Source organism: Etheostoma spectabile, chromosome 20, assembly GCF_008692095.1.
Source record: "Etheostoma spectabile isolate EspeVRDwgs_2016 chromosome 20, UIUC_Espe_1.0, whole genome shotgun sequence".
In the NCBI taxonomy this organism is placed as follows: domain Eukaryota; kingdom Metazoa; phylum Chordata; class Actinopteri; order Perciformes; family Percidae; genus Etheostoma; species Etheostoma spectabile.
The window spans coordinates 21,336,820-21,350,158 of record NC_045752.1 but is presented as its reverse complement, the minus strand read 5'-3'; the positions used below and the strand labels follow the sequence as shown (position 1 = coordinate 21,350,158).

General features: G+C 42.3%; 2 long non-coding RNA genes across 2 annotated transcripts in view; one reads left to right on the top strand and one right to left on the bottom strand.

Annotated features, from left to right (window-relative positions):
• Nucleotides 1-13,339, top strand: part of LOC116669868 (uncharacterized) — an 827,043-nt gene that overhangs the window by 80,567 nt on the left and 733,137 nt on the right. The window lies entirely within an intron of this gene.
• LOC116669859 (uncharacterized) overlaps nt 1-13,339 on the bottom strand; it is an 18,993-nt gene that overhangs the window by 1,826 nt on the left and 3,828 nt on the right. The window contains exon 2 of the long non-coding RNA XR_004326884.1: nt 1,917-1,928. This is a non-coding gene — a long non-coding RNA (uncharacterized LOC116669859). The remainder of the gene's footprint in view (nt 1-1,916; nt 1,929-13,339) is intronic.

Below are 13,339 nucleotides of genomic sequence, written 5' to 3'. Positions count from 1 at the left end.
AAAGGAACAAATAGTCTTTATTTTCCCAAAAAAGTAAATAAAGTAAGTGGGGCCCAGAGGATGAGGGCCAAACATTACTGAGCCTTGGCACAAAGGTTAAAGGATTAGAAGTTATGCAAAACAGTTGTTTTCATTCTTTAGAATTTCAGTGGTCTTAGTTGATCCCTCAACATTAATTTAACTTTGGGTCCCTGGTCCCTACACCAGGGACCCCTGGACCTGTTCACCACAGACCCAAATCTTCTCAGCTGTTGCTGACATATGCTACTGTCTCTTCATGTGGTTCATTATGTTTGGCACATTGTCTGGGTCAGTTCGTATATCATAAGAAGTTAATAATGTATATAATGTAAATGCTGAATGCCCTAATACCTGTTGATACTATGGCAATGCAAAGGCTCTTAACCCTACAGTTTTGCACATATCATGTAAGACTTGATTTCTTCATTTTTTTGCACACAACTTTCCAGAAAGTGCCATTTAATGATTTATTTTTCAATTTTTTTTCCTGGGGGGGCACACCCCCAGATCCCCCTAGGGAGAGCCCCATCCCCCCACATATAACAAATCCCAGTTTAAACCCTGAAGTATAATGATGCTGAAAGAGCCAAAGAAATTGCTTTGTACGAGGCAAAATATGGGTTGGCCCCCCAAAATCTCACTCCAAGGTTTTTGGAAAAGTTGGCAGCTCTGTAACATATGGTGTCTTGATGTTTAATTTTCTTTGATCATTTTTGGTATTGACTTATATAACAAATATATTATTGAATTGAAACAAATTATTATTGAATATATAATATTTCCATTATGTTTGCTCTAGTATTTAACTTTGCACTACTCCTTGAAAACACCCCTCTTCTCCTCGGGATGGAAACAAACTGTTGTTGTTTTTGTGGTTCTATTCTACATGAATTTGCGAGATTTCGTGGGTCCTCGAGACTTCAGCTGTCAGTCATGACCACAACAAATCCGGACGATGGACGATGAAGCACGGGGCCTAATGTAAATGTTAATGTATTTATATAGTGCTTTTCTAGTCTTGACGACTACTCAAAGCGCTTTTACATCATACAGGAAACATTCGCACACATTCATACACTGTGGCCTAGGCTGCTGTACAAGGTGCCACCTGCTCACCAGATAAACACTCACACACATTCACACTCCGATGCGCAGCACCGGGGGTAACTCTGGGTTTAGTGTCTTGCCCAACACTTCGACATGGGACTGCAGGGGCGGGGATCGAACCACCAAGCTTCTGATTGGCAGGCCGCTCTACCACTGAGCCACAGCTGCCCCCACAATGAAATGCCTTCATTGTTAGCTTGCTAGATAGTGATGTTGCTAATGAAATGCCTTTATTGTTAGCTTGCTAGATAGTCATGTTAGTTTACTGAAAGCTAGCATCTGCTGTACAATCCTTTTTGTAATGTAACAGTAACGTAACACTTTTACGTGCTACTATGTTCCTGTTGAAATAAAACAACACTACTTCTACAATACTATCACTACACAACAAGAGACTGGTCAAACTAGGCAGCATAACCAAAAGATGGCTTTATTTTTCTGTTTTTCTGCTATAACATGATATCCCCTGCTTCAGGTTTGCAAAGTATTCAGCATTTCACCATTGTCCATGACTTAGCCTAGCTCAAAGTGTTCATGTAGCCTACTTGTATGGTGTACTTTCCAGGCCTTAACTTTACGCTTAAAGAAAAGGTATATTTCCCCAAGACTGGACCCTGTTTAGAGTTCTGATCATTAACAGACGAGGAAGCTGTCCTAGAATCCTGGAAGAGAAGATTGTTAATGCTATGGAAACATTGCAGAGTGATTACAGCTGGAATGCATGATGAGTAATTTATGAGTTTTAGACAATAACGTTTGCATGTTAGAATATCATGATCACCTCCTACATCTTCTTTCTGCTGTTCTTTCTCTTCTTTCTGGTTCTTGCTGTCACACAGCAGCGTTGTCAGACTACACAAACAGAGCTGGATGGACTGATGGATGAAGAGAGAGAATAGAAGACAGCTTACATCCTAAAAAAAAGAGAGGTGGTAGCAAGGCTCTCGGAGAAATAAAAGGGCCACGTCATTTTCCATCTCTTCATGTCTTCTCTGTTCTCTTTCTTCTCCTCTTCTTTTATAATGGTGTTGATGCGGAGTGCTTTTATGTCTGCACCCCCAAGGACACAGCAGAAGAGTGCCTTTCCAATAGCCCACTGGAGCTCTCCTCCTTTTATCGCTCTATCTATCCTTCCATCCATCCACCCTTTGCATCCCTCCATCCTTGTCACCACCGGTGCTCCCTTCCAAACTTCTCTCTGTAGGCGCCTGCGAAATAATTGCCATTTTTATTGTCCCATTGCACAAAATGGCAATAATGTATCTGCAGGGGGTTGACTGGGCTGTTGATCAATACCAATTACTCAATGATTGGTCGGCCAGCTGCTCACAGTTCAGTCTTTCGCACTTTTGTAGTCTTTTCACTCTGTGGTGCCTGCCGTGTTTTGGAACTAAAACTCACATATGAACTACTTCACACTCCAAATCTTCTTTTTTTCATCAAATGGAGTACAATTTTAGAGCAGTGATGGCCAAATGAAGCTTCATGAAGCTTTGTGAACCATTTTATTTATTTTCTGAGCCCCACCAGATGGCGCTCTTGGTTTAAAGAAAAAAGCAAAAAATAGACAATTAAGTGTGATTTGAATCCTTGTTGAACAGAGAGCGCCATCCAGTGTACGTCTCCTTTAGCGTCATATTTGCATGCGCGTGGTCAGGACTCTTGGCGTCACTTTTTGACACTCGTGGGACTCGCTTTTAGCCCATTTGGCGCCACATTGAGATGGTCATGGTCCGGACTCTTGGTGCACGGGGTCGGGACATACGTTTAAATGATATTCGGGACAAGAACGGGACAGTTAGGTTTAGGAAAAGATGGTGGATGGGGTTACAAAATGTACGTTTTAGTGACCCACAGGACAAGAAGGGGACACGAATCCGGTCTCTTGGGTGAAAGTCCTGTGTTTGTTTAATACATTTTTTTATGGCCATTTCCACCTTTTTTCATTTTCTACAGCTGTAGTTACCGGGTATTTTCCACATTAAGATTTTTGCACAGAAAACACATGTAGTTTATAAAATCTAATGTTTTATTATAAATGAAACTAGCCAACACGATAACTGATTGGATCCTTTCCACTTTCTAAAATGGGAGGATGTTTCTTTACTTTTAATACTTTAACTACATTTTCCTGATAATACTTTTGATACTTTTACTTAAGTAACCTTTTCAATGCAGGACTTTCACTACAGAGTATTTTCACTGTGTGGTATTAGTACTTGTACTTCAGTATAGGATCTGAATACTTCTTCCACCACAGCCCCCGTCCTCCAATCCAGTATTGTCATCTACTCCTTTCCTTTCTCTTCTATATTTCTTCTGGTTTCTCCTCTCCTTTGTGCTTCTCTTCTCTCCTGTCTCGTCCTTTCATCACCTCCTTTCCTTTCTCCTCTTCCCTTTCTCCTCTCCCCTTGTTTTACTCCTTCCTTAAATTTCCTTTCCTGCCTCATCTTGCTCTCTTCTCTCTACTCTTCTCCTTTCTTTCATCTCCTTTTCTATTTTCCTGTCATCGGTCCTATTTCCCTCTCACCTCTTTTGTTCCTTTTCTTCTTTCCCCTTCCCTCCTCCTATCTCCTTCATTTTCATTATTTCTCCTCTCCTTGCCTTTTGTTTACTCTCGTCCTATCCTCTGATATTCTCCTCTTCTCTCTCTTTTTTCATCTATTACCTACTCTCTTGCCTCCATTTCCTATCCCTATTTCACCTCACTTTCTTTCTTTATTTCTCTTATCCTTTTCTCTCCCCTTTTCCTTTCCTGTTCTCTTCTATTTTCTTCCCTACCTTTGATTACCTTCTCTCCTTCTGTCCTCTCCACTCTTTTCCTTTCTCTCTCCTCTCCTTTTTCTGTCTGTCTCCGTTTCTCGCTGACTTATTACTTTACTCCTAGTCTCGCATTGCCAGACCTTCCTCCACTGCGCTGCAAAGGAAGGTCTGGCTAGTCCACACACCAATCGCAGGACGGGATGGGAGAGCATTTCTGTAAACCAATCACAATCTTCTTGGGTGGTGCTAAGCGCCAGGCAGAGCAACGGTGTCTCTGCAAAACAGCCTTAGAAAGGAACTTGTTTTGAACATGAGTACGTTCAAAAATTGTGCAAGGCAGAGCTTCTCCCATTAGAAACTATTAGCTTCTGGCTCAGAAACATGCCATTTCGCTTTTTTGAAATCTGGGACCCCTTCTTGGACTATATTGGGTAAGATGGTGCACAGACTCTTCAGAGTGGCCTGTATGGTCTAGCAGGGTCTGAGATCTGTAGTAGTTGAAGTATATTTCCAGATGACATGCAATGGCTACAGTACCTCATTTTGACTGACTACGTTGAGTATGCCTCAAGTGTGCAAACCTTTATTTTATTTTATTTTAGTTATTTAATTTTAATGACTTTTTTGTTGTCCAGTGTTTTTTTATTTTTTTATTTTTTTGTTAGGAAGTTGCGGGTGGGCTAAAAGGAGGGCTTTATTCTTTACTTAATGACTTCTTTCATACTGTATGTGCCCTTTGAAAATCTAATAAAGATGTAAAAAAGAAAAGAAAAAAAAAAGTTGTGCAAGAGATAACTCTGCGATCTGAGGAGCAGTTGACCATAGTTTGGCGGCACCTGAACAATCCTGAAAGTGGAAATTTGTCAAAATAGACTCCTTGACTCCTCTTTTTTGTCTTCTTCCATTTCCTTACCCCCTTTTTACCCCTTTCTTCACTCCTTGCTTTACACTTGCTTAATCTCACTTCTCTTCTGTATATCTTCCTTTCCCTCCTCTCCTGTCATCTCTTCTTTCTCCTCTCTTCTATTAAACTTTACTCCTCCTTGGATTGTCCTCTCCTCTCCCTGTCCTTTTGGATTTTGTCCTCACAACCCCATTTTGGTATAGATGCTTTCCTGACAGTCTCCACGATTGAATCTCTGGGTTAAGAAGTGTTGAGTGATTTAGGAAGGGAGATGTCCTAATATGAAACCCCTCGTGCGTGTTTGGGTTGATATTGAACCTCTTGCATATATAACCCAGTCTGTGATGATGTGTTGCCTCTGTGAGACATTTATTACAGTCTCCTTCTTCGCCCTCTATCAGTCTTTCCACATCTTCTTTGCCCTTTTCCTCCCGTGCTCGCTTCCATTTGGCTTTATTTCTTTCCTCATTACCCATCCCTCCCTCCCCTCTTCCACTCCGTCCCGTCTTCTCCATCCCGTCCGCCCTTCGTCTGGTCTCCGTCCTCCTCAACCGCTCTGACTCCTCGTCGTATTCCCGGGACTGAAACCATCACAGACAATTAGCGCCGATGTCGTTCGCGCCGAAGGCCACAGAGGGGCCGAGGAGAAGTGTGTCTGGGATGCGTGATGTGATGAAACAACGGGGGTCTCCGAGTGCCCTTCTTACCAAATGCCAACATTCTCATTCAATTTCTCCCTTTTCCGCTTTCTCTCTCTCTGCCTTTTGTTTTCAGATTTACATCATCATCAGTGCAGCTTTGTCTGGCTCCTACAGGGGAATGAGGTATTCTGCCCATTGTCTTTTCTCAGCCTGAGGATCATCTGAGTTCTCGACTAAATGCATCTTTGTCTGAGACAACGCAAGGAACACAACTCACAAACAAAGATCCTTTACCAACTGTTGTTTGTCTTATCAGAGAAAAACAATACAATAAAGCTTTGTGCCCTGCTTTCTCTACTTTCCCGCATCTTAATTTATGGATGTTGGGTCTTACCCGCCTGGCCTGGTCCTTTCAGCCACCCAAACACAAAGATGTCTGGGAGCGAATGTAGGCCAGGGAGATGCAGGGCTACCGGGTACAAAAGGCAGTGGAGATGGACGGATGAATGGAGGGCAGGAAGAGTTTTCTCTTCTCCCGCCTTAAATCACCAACAACCTCCGACCGAACGCCTTCCCGCGCCCGCGCAGACGTTTGCATACTAATTAGGTCAGACGTCTGCCTCCTTGGAAGACTGAGCGGGGCGACTGTCTGTCCTTTTGTTTCTCCACCCACTCTTTTTATTTCCCACTAAAACATTAACATGGATGAATAAATGTCCTTCTCGGGTGTAGCCAGACATGCTTTGCATACGAGAAGAGAGATGATAGATGACGAACCCCTCTGTTTTTAGGGAGCTTGTCTCCACTCTTCTTTATATTTCATTGATGGAGTAAACCCTGCACATACATAATCACTTTTGATTAACTTCTGTTTGTTAATTCTCCAATTGCTTGGGCTATTTCATTTTTGACTTCATTCTCCCATTTGGTGTTAGCGGACAGAGGAGCCACCACTTCCCCAAATTAGTCTCAGGTCGCAGTTAATATTTTTAACCTTGAATAATGAGCTTCAACGCTCTGTGAAAACCCTATTGGGTAATTGGGCTATTATCAAATTTACAGAGTCTTTTGAAAAAGTCATCTGAGATCTAAAATCTTCTCAGTTTTACCAAAGTAGTCCTGAAAAGCATCCAGATGGTACATGTCCATATATTCTATATGGACACGTACCATTATATATGAAAACAATATATTTTATTACTTATTTACGCCCTGCTTCTCCAAAGTCTTCTAGAATCCATTGCTCCCATAGAAAAAGAATGGGAAGCGTGGAAATTACGCTGACAGTGGACACGTACCATACCTCAAGCAGTAGGGTTATTTTTCATTTCATTTCATGTCATTTTATTTATAAAGGACAACGCACATTCATCAACCTTTCTGTAAATGTGCCACTGGTAGCCGGCTGGCTAATTTGGCCAGGAAACAGTTAGACATTAGTACAGACTTCAGAAGTCAATGAGACACCATGAAGACAGCTAGAGCAACACATTTGCTTTCTCAAGAAGCCATGCAGAGCGACGGGAAGCAGCAAGTCATTAGTGCAGTATTACATCAACAGTATTCACATACAGTACAGGAAGCCATGCAAGTAGCCAAGCAACGCATATCAGAGCCATCTTCCTGCACCATGCAAAGCAGTAATAAACAAGACACAGAAAAATTCATTGGCTAGCTGTTAGCCAGCAGCTTAGCTCGTTAAATATTAATGAGGACGGCAGAACAGAAAATCTGAAAACTTCCCCTCAAAATTACCAGCTAACTCTAGAGCTACCTTGCCAGCTTGGTTACATTTTTAAAAACAAATCTAGTGGTAATCTTGCAATTTGTGACCCTACAAGATCCCCAGTCTTTACATATTATGACCGTCTTTAACATTTGATTTGAGATGTTGTCTGACTTTAGTCAATTTAAAGTCTGTTCAAAGTCTCCTAGTGTATAATAAGCATACGATGTAATGCACGGCTGTTGTGTTAGAACTGCATTGGTGTGCAGGTACACCTGTAATAATGCGGCAAGTATATCAAGCAACACATTCAGCTCTTCTGCCCTGCTCTTTATGCCTGTGACATTTGGCATTATTTTCATTCTTTTAAATTGCAGTGCGTCGTTGTGGGAAGAGACATTCATGCTCTCTCTTATCAGCCGGGAAGTTTTTCAACTGACTCGACATCTTGTTCCGTTACTTTCCCAGGGATCAGATTAGGGCAGCTGGAGAGATAACAAGCAGAATCCAATTGACATTAAAATACCTCATGCCTCATATGGGAAAAGCAAGAGGGAGAAGAAAAAAAAATAAATTCTTCCAGGGGCCCTCTGTTTAATTGCATTATTGTTAACGAAGTGCTGATGCAATTACAAGAAAGAGGCCTTTTTTTCTCTTTCTTCTCATGAGAGTCACGTCAGTTTCAGCCCCGGACCGAGGTCGTGAAATCACAGAGCACTCATTCTAGCCCCGCTTCTCTTCTTTCAAACACACTTACTGTCTCACCAGCTTTGACGTTTGGCTTTTTTTGTGCGCCGCACGTCAAACTCAATCACCCTTCATCGTGCAACATTGTCAGGAACGAGCGGTGAGGTCTCTTTTGAATTTGTGCGTTTGCGTTTGTGCAGGCGAGTTTGAGATGCAGTAGATAATTTGTTTATTTCAGTGTCAGAGGAGCGGCCGTGGCGCTTGGGCGGGCTTTTTGCCATCCCACTCACTTCCTGGATTAGAGCGGGTATAATCATGCCGAGCATGAATATTCATGAGTCGAGGATCTGAGAGGGAGAGCGAGAAAGACTGACAGGCAAAAACAGACAGCCAGAGCCACAGACGCCCCTCCACGTACTCACACACAGTCAAAGTATGGTTTGTTTGGGAGTCAATACCATGCACACATGATCGTTTAAGACATCCTCATGTTTACAATTGCAATGCTCACAGTAGCTCTATAACCACTTAATCATCTTCAGAAGACATCACAGAACACATAGCATCAACTACTTTGGATAGTTTGCCTTAGTTATACAGTAAAGATCTTGACATTCAGTTTTTTTTGTTGTTGCTGTCAGAGCCCCTTCTACATGATTCAGTTCATTTTGTTGTCTCGTAGTAATGTTTCTCCAAAAGAAAAAGAGGGAAATCCGTGGTTGTCAGTCATCCAGTTCTCACTCAAGAACAGCCATTAATCCATAACCTCGAGCTCGGATATTATCCTTTACAAGAGAACATATGTTAAGCCATTGACTTCCAGGATAATGACTCCGAGGCTAATGATTATTATCATAAGCCACTTGGCCAAAAATGCGGGGTTTGTCGTACATGCGAGAACAAAAGATATTTATGTACACACTAAATCATTGTGTCTTAATGTTCAAGTATGGCTTCCTAAGAAAGTCAAACCATATAAATACGTTCATTTTCGAAGGGTGGGGGTGGCAAAGAGCGCACTGCATTACTGCCCTCCTTTCCCTGTAATACATATTTCACAACTCAAACTGTTATTTGAATAAACGTTTTCTTCTCAATTCAAACTACCACAACTAACATGATTGGGATTATAATGTTAAACAGCAGTATGTGCTGTACCAACATGTAGCTGCACATTCACCACCCCTCTGGGGTGAAACTATGATTGCATTAAGAGAAAAATGTTTAGGCTTCCTCCGTCTTCGGTGTTTAAAAGCATAGAGGAGTGCCATGCCATTAGTCCCAACGGCCTATTATTCCGAAACACCAATAATCTGAAAAATGTCCCACTGAACTGAAACCCCCGATGGTCCATTATCCCAAAAAGAAAACGCCACTGTTCCAATGGCATGTTGCTCAGAAAAATACACACTCCTCCTAAGGCTTTTCCCCCTGAATACAGTTAATGATCAAGTGATCATTTTAACCAAATATTGAATTTTAACAGCCCTCTTTTGAGATGTACAAGTCTGTTAAAAACCTGTATGAAAGTGTTCTCTTAATTGCGTCATGAGTGGAGCTATTAGGCTTTTTAGACCTAATCGAACTAAAGGAAGTCACATGTTGGGTCAGGTGATTGTAATGCCTACACATATCCCTTTGTCAAATGAGTCCACCATTTGCCTGCAGAAAGACCCGGTAGGGTTGAAACGTTGCCTTCGTATTAAATTATGGTGGCTTAAAGAAGTGTTACGGACATTAACTTTTTCATTTTAACCAAACCCATGATCTTTGTCTAACCCTTACCGAGTGTTTTTAACCACAGCGTTGTCAAAACATAAAACATACAACACATTTTCAGGAAGCACGTCAGATTACATTTAGATGTTAAGGGGAAAAGACGCTAGAGGTAGCCTAGTCTATATCCACGGACTTCCGGGATTGCTCCATTGCTGCTGTAAATTCCGTCTGATGTACCTCTTTTCGGCTGGATGTCCTTTAACTTACGCTTTCTTTGTGTTTGAATTTTAAACTCCGGTGGATTTATGAGGATTTAATCATATTTGGCGGTGCCACCCCGTGGCCCCTCTTCTAGCGCAGACATGTATGCATGGTGGAATTTAGGGGTAAGACTTGAAAGCGGAGGTGTGAATGTGCCTTGAGATAATCTTGTGATTTATGAGTGAAATTTGAACTCAAAGAAGATAACAGGTGATGTTCCTTCTACTAACGTGTGAAGGACAAACAGATCCGTCTTTATTAGCGAGCTCGCCTTTACATAGCAGCTGCAAATGCGAGCAGCAGCATCTTCATATTACTCCGCTCATCTCCATCAGCGAGAAGCCCAGTGTGTTAACAGCTGCGCGGTGCAGACTCGTCTCACACCGAGGTCGAAAAAGGAGGAATTTGGAATGCGCCCCCCACCCTCAGCTCATCTTGGTTCTCTCACATACTCCTCTTCTCCTTTTTTGCTCATTTGAGGCTCCAGGAAACCGCTGATGATCCATCACAATATTCCTAATGTTCTTTTTTATTGCACAGCTGTGTGGGAGACACACATACACCATCCCCACTGCAGTATAAACACACAGTTCACAGTTCGAAAAATGTCTGCCCTTTAAATTCTGTCTCTCTGTGTCTCATGGGTTTATACAAAGTCTGGGAGGGTTTGCATGTCAGTGACAGGGGCCTGTGAGGGTATTTATATACCTCTTCTATGAGTCACGGTAGGGGAATCACATTAGCTATGGCTTTACTGTCACCATTGGACTCCTCTACAGGGTCCTCTCTCTCTGTCACTCCACTGCTACCCTATCTCACTCTCTCCGTCTCTGTGTCTCTAGCCAGGCCCTCTTATTTTAATCCATGGAGATCCTGGGAGAAGTCATGAAAATATTTTCAGCTCCAGATGTCTCTAAATAAGCATTATGACATGGCGGCCGGTTAATGGCGTGTCATATCCTGCCAAGGCTAGGCAGCCTGTGTAAGCACTTCGGGGACTTGTGGGTGGAGGGGGGCTGTTCGGGGACTGGCAGATGATAGCTATGGAGGAGTATTAGCCCACAAGCACTGAGAAATAGCTCAAGTAATGCTGTGAGCTCTGGTGCACTGCTGGTTACTCATAGTGAGGAGCACAACTACTTTTTGGAAGAGTGAAACCACCAGAAAAACCTAAACATTAAAACATTGCTCTACAGTGCCATCAGTGATTAAAATGTCCACAGTTTACCTTAAAAATGAGACTACTACAGCTTATTATTATTGATCAATCAAACTAGAGCTGTTCTAATAGGGAGTCCGTAGCGAGTCTGTAGGGAGTCCGTAGGGAGTTGGGTACAGCGTGTGGATTGGTAGCTTGAGAGATGCCACTTCACCTCCTGAGCATGGCATCGTACCCCCTCAGGATCGACGAGTATACATGTGACCCATCCGTTACCATGTATTTTATTCCCTCAAAAACCTCTACTTTCAGTTCAGAATATAGGTATCATATCGAGAATTAAAAAATGGTATTGGAACATCTCAAAATAAAACACACCCTTGCTCATTTCAAATCACTCAGAGGGTTTGGTGATAAAAACTTTTTTGGTCTGGAATGACCAGTTACTTATGGTGGCTAACGCGTGCTTATTAGCGTATAGGGATGGATACACATTGATCAGTAGCTGTGTTAACGGGCATGTTCATGAGCTGATGGCCAGGCAGGGGGACTGCTGTATTAAGTCTAATTTTTAAAGGGCCACTTTGACTGGGGAAAGGACTGGTACCACATTCATATTATTTGGTATTCTTGTTATTTATTGCCCTCTAAGTAGTCTATATCCTTGACGTTCCACTTCCAGTTTTGTTTTCCACGGCTAAAACAACTTTTTAACGTACACGTTCCAACAAAACAAGTTCCTTCCCGAGTCTATTTTGCAGCGGCTCCATCTGATGCTCAGTGGCCATGACGATTGCGGAAACCACTGTATGTTTTTCTTCCATCCCAGAATGCTGTGTAGACTAGCCAGACCCTCCTTTGCAGCGTTGTGGAGGAAGGTCTGGCAATGGGTGACTAGTGTTGCCCCATTCCCAGATCTAGGCAGTAACGTGGAGAGACATTATCAGTAAAAGAAGAAAATACGAGCAATGACACTAGCTATTGGAAGGAAATATTCTCATCACACATTGGTGCAGCACAAAATAACTACTAAACTATTTTCCTTTGAGAGGGTACAATGTCTTTGAAGAGATGTTGAAAAGTCGGGTGGTAAATTGCCTGTTTCTTTAGTTTTGCATCTGTGTCATTATCCCCACAATGTTTAGCTGCCTTTTGACGACTTTCCCAAATTAGTCATTGCAAGAGAAAAATCTATATTGTCTCTTTCCAATCAAGCTTCCCCCCTGACCCCCCTCCCAACCCAAGTGCTAATATCACGGCCTGCAGAACACACACGCACGCACGCCCCCCCACACACACACACACACACACACACACACACACACACACACACTGAGCATTTACTGTAGAGATAAGAGTTTTCTGAGCCGTTGGTCAGCGAGGTGCTGCTGCTTTATTATCTGCTTGGCTTGGTCCACTGGAAAGCAGCCAGCAAACAGACCCCAGCACTCTCTATACCTAGGGCTGGGTACCAAATTCAATACTGAATAGCCTCTAAAGTATCGAGTATCAAAAAATGTCTTGTCATTCAATACCCAATTTCAATACCTAAGGATTAAATCTCATCAGCATCAATGAGCCAATAACCACGCAGCTCGCTTCTACCATGAGCTAGGGATATATACACAAGAAAGGGGGAAATCCCACGCATCCCCCCCCTGGCAAATCACACCCTGGGTACCGATAGCAAAAATCTTTAAACGATACCCAACCCAATCTATACCTCCTTCTCTCAGTCTTCTCTCTGACTCAGCTAAATCGCCACAAAACGCTGTTGTCTGTTCCTGTGATTCGTCGTGCAAACATCAAAATAAAACAACACTTTATCAGCATTAATTTGATGCCTCGTCGAAAAAGTGCCATCATGTTTTAAAATTCAAAAGTATTTAGGGCTGTCAAACTATTTAAAATATTTACTCGCAATTAATCGCACATTTTTATCTATTCTAAATGTCACTTGATTTTTTTTTTGTCCCATAATTGTTTCTCATTTTAATGTTTATCAACATGGAAAAGTGGTTCGACTTGCTTTGTGCAAATGTTTTTTTATTGAAAACAACATTGGCATAAAGCCTACTGTAGGGTTAAATTTTACACTAACATTCTCACTTGGAGCAAATAACCTCTCATCCATCAATCAATCATCCATCGTCCATCAATAAAAGACAAATACTTTGACGAGGGGGGGCGTACAATTGGCATCAGCTGTTATGCTTGGCCATCAAGTGGTATTTCAGACCGGACGTGCTGGAATGACAGCTCAGTAAACTTTCCATCCAGAATCTCATTGGCGTCCATTTTGGCATCTCGCGCTCGCCATCCACTCAAAACATAACGTTACTACTCTTTGG